Genomic DNA, 3,414 nt, shown 5'->3' with positions numbered 1-3,414 from the left:
TTCTGTCATCTGGGTGACATGTGCACTAAATACGTTTATTGTAAACAACCAACTGTTCTGTCATCTGGGTGACATGTGCACTAAATACGTTTATTGTAAACAACCAACTGTTCTGTCATCTGGGTGACATGTGCACTAAATACGTTTATTGTAAAAAAACAGTTTTTCTGTCATCTGGGTGGTATATGTACTAAATACGTTTATTGTAAACAACCAATGTTCCTGTCATCTGGGTGACATATGTATACTAAAAACGTTTATTGTAAACAACTAGTTTTTCTGTCATCTGGGTGACATGTGACAGTAAATATTTTTTCAAGATTAACAACACATCTTTGTTCCTTAATTAGTACTTTTTTCTTTTATGACAGAATGTAAAAACATAATGACAAATATTTAAAAGCTTCAGGAAATACTTTTTAGTTGAGTAAAAAAAAATGAGCTTATAACACCAGTTGATTACTTATGTAAAAAACACAACAAGATAAAAATGTTTACAACATAACTTCTCTGAAATAACGACTAGGGTTATCTAATAAAAAATAGAGAAAAGGCCACTAGTGAATAGCATCTACCGCCAACTCTTTGGCTACTTTAATCGAATAGAAAGAAGTTACTATCACTTTTATAATGCACGTATGGTCTGACGGCACAGAACACAATTTTGCGACAATGGGACTCGAACCAGGGGCCCTCAACTTCAAAGTAGGACACGATAAACACTAGGTCACGCCCATTCCAATATGCGTCTGTTCGATTGGATTAAATATTTCTTGTTTCCTTAAAAAAAAATCAAATCTAAAGGGGCTGAAAGTTCTGGTGCATGGGGACCTTTAAATAACGAATAATCAAAAAATTGGGTCTTGTATTTAAGTTAACTGGATGATATTATTGCACAAAATTTACAGGTTGAATCATAGCAAACCTTTCCCAATAAATGAATACGAAACTACAAACAGCTAACGAAAAAAACCACAGTAAACGGAACGAACTGTTAGAAGTCTGAGAATCTAGTTTCGACACATTCGTGCGTCCTCTTCGGTCTCACGTTGTCTTCTGGCAGGAAAAAAAACTAGTCAACAAACGCCTACGTGACACAGGAGGTCAGGAAGTTGTTTCGTTTTGCATTGTTTTCCATATTTTATGTCTTTTTTTTTATGTCCAAACACTCTCGTGTCAACCACGTGTACGGAAACCAAAACAGTGTCATTTTTCTTCATATGAGAGATTCTGGCCATCAAATCGATTGAAAATCAACAATAATTTTATACAAAACGGATAACTGCATAAAAAAGAAGAGTCGTCGAAAGTTGCCTAATTTCGACACCTCCCACAGTTACTTTAAACTTAACAACTTCCTGACATCCTTTGTCCTTAAGAGAATCCCAAGATCAGGGGTCACGTAAGCGTTTGTCGACCAGTTTTTTTTTTCCTGCCAGAAGACAACGTGAGACCGAAGAGGACCCAGAATGTGTCGAAACTAGATTCTCAGACTTCTGACAGTTTGTTCCGTTTACTGTGTTTTTTTTTTTTTCACTAATTGCCACACACGACGTTGTGTTCTTTTCTTACAAACAGCTATCTTTCCGTCTCGATTTTTTTAAAACTGTCATTGGACGCTCTTCGAATTACTTCAACGTTACCAATATTTGAAGTGTCGGCTACATAGAATGTGGCATGAAATATAACAAAAAGTAATATGGGGAGACTCGCTGTGGCCCACACTGTATGTTTGTTGGGACGATTTGTGGCTAACGATCTTATTAATATTTTAAAACGATAACTAGTTTTCAACTAGCGCCTATGATCGTAAAGAGACTGATTACCCCAGAACTCCCCACATCTACTTCTTAAAAACAAAAACAAAACAAAAAACAACTTATAACAGTTTGTTATCGGTGAGTTTCAAAAAAACAAAAGAAAAACGTCCGGCAAACTAACTACCAGATCACGTTCATCCAACGTTGTTGTTGTTGGTGGGTGTTTTTTTTTTCTTCTTGTTTTTGATTTTTCTTTTAGCTGGAAGCTATACAATGGGCTTTCTACACTATATTCACCAGATGGAATCGAGCCCAGGATTTTATCGTTGTAAGTAAGAAAACGTATCGCTGACCCACTGGGGGGGGGGACACCTTCATCATATCTTATCAATCAAATTATTAATATTATTGTTACACAATGGGTTTTTCTGCACTATGTTCCCCAGATGGAATCGAGCCAGGAATTTTAGCGTTGTAAGTACTAAAAAGTATCGCTGACCCACTGGGGGAGGGAAAGGGGACACCTCCATCTTATGTTATCAATCAAATTATTATTATTAACGTTTTTTAATATATATACATAAACAAATCAAAGATCACAATTTCTAATATATAACAAATGTGGAGAACTGCGGAAGAGTTTGACAAAACGTACGGAGTGGATCAAATCAACTTAGAGACAACAACAATAAAAATAACAAGTTGGCTTGGGAAAAGGTGTGTGGCACTTTTCGGAAGAGAGAGAAGTACAACAATGGACACCCACTCACTTCCTGGGATCCTGGCTTCCAGCCTGCACCGTCCATGGATGGTCGTCCAACGTTGACGTCCAACATTTCGATCCCCTGTTTACACCCGAGAGTAACGTTTGTAATTTCACATTTGTTGATCATCTAGTTTTTAATAGCTTACTCGTTAAGCACGGAGTAAGGTGACATAAATAACTTAACTCGTGTAATCTGAAAACTCAGTGCAAAGTGTAGGCGGGAGGTAAGGGAAGACGATAAACTTGTTTCACGTGAGGACTGAACAGGAACCGTGTGTAACTCAAAAAAATTATCACCATGGAAACAAAGAAGAAACAGTGCTTTTGGAGGAGGGGGGGAGAACTGCAAAAAAAAACAAACAAACGTGTGATGCAAACATTATCTGGGTTGGGAAATATATATATATATATATATATTAAGATAGCTTTTATATGCGGGAACATCTGTTAACTGAGTTCTTGCACAGATCTTAAAATATAACGTTGATAAACGGAAACATCAGCACGTGTAGATCTTGAAAGTCGAGTTGTTCAAAACTTGAAAATAGCGTTGATAACTGGACGAATTAATTGTTGGGTGAGATGTTGCAAAAGAAATATCTACTGAAGCTTTTCGAAAGACACTAATCATAGGAGAACCGTCTGGAAAATGATCTATAGTACATCTTATAAAATGAGTCAGATCAACGTAGACCGGTAAGGCAATCACTTATTGGCAAGTCCTTAAGCCAATCAGGAAATGTCAGAGACCTACTGAAGGATGTGTAGATTGTATAGGAATTTTTTTGGCGGCAAATGACAGGTAGATATTTCCTTTGCGACATCTCAACCCAAAATTGGTCCAGTTATCAACGCTATTTTCAAGTTTTGAACAACTCGACTTTCAAG

This window comes from Limulus polyphemus, unplaced genomic scaffold, assembly GCF_000517525.1.
Source record: "Limulus polyphemus unplaced genomic scaffold, Limulus_polyphemus-2.1.2 Scaffold4172, whole genome shotgun sequence".
Taxonomy (NCBI): Eukaryota; Metazoa; Arthropoda; class Merostomata; order Xiphosura; family Limulidae; genus Limulus; species Limulus polyphemus.
Note: the sequence above shows the minus strand (reverse complement) of the source record.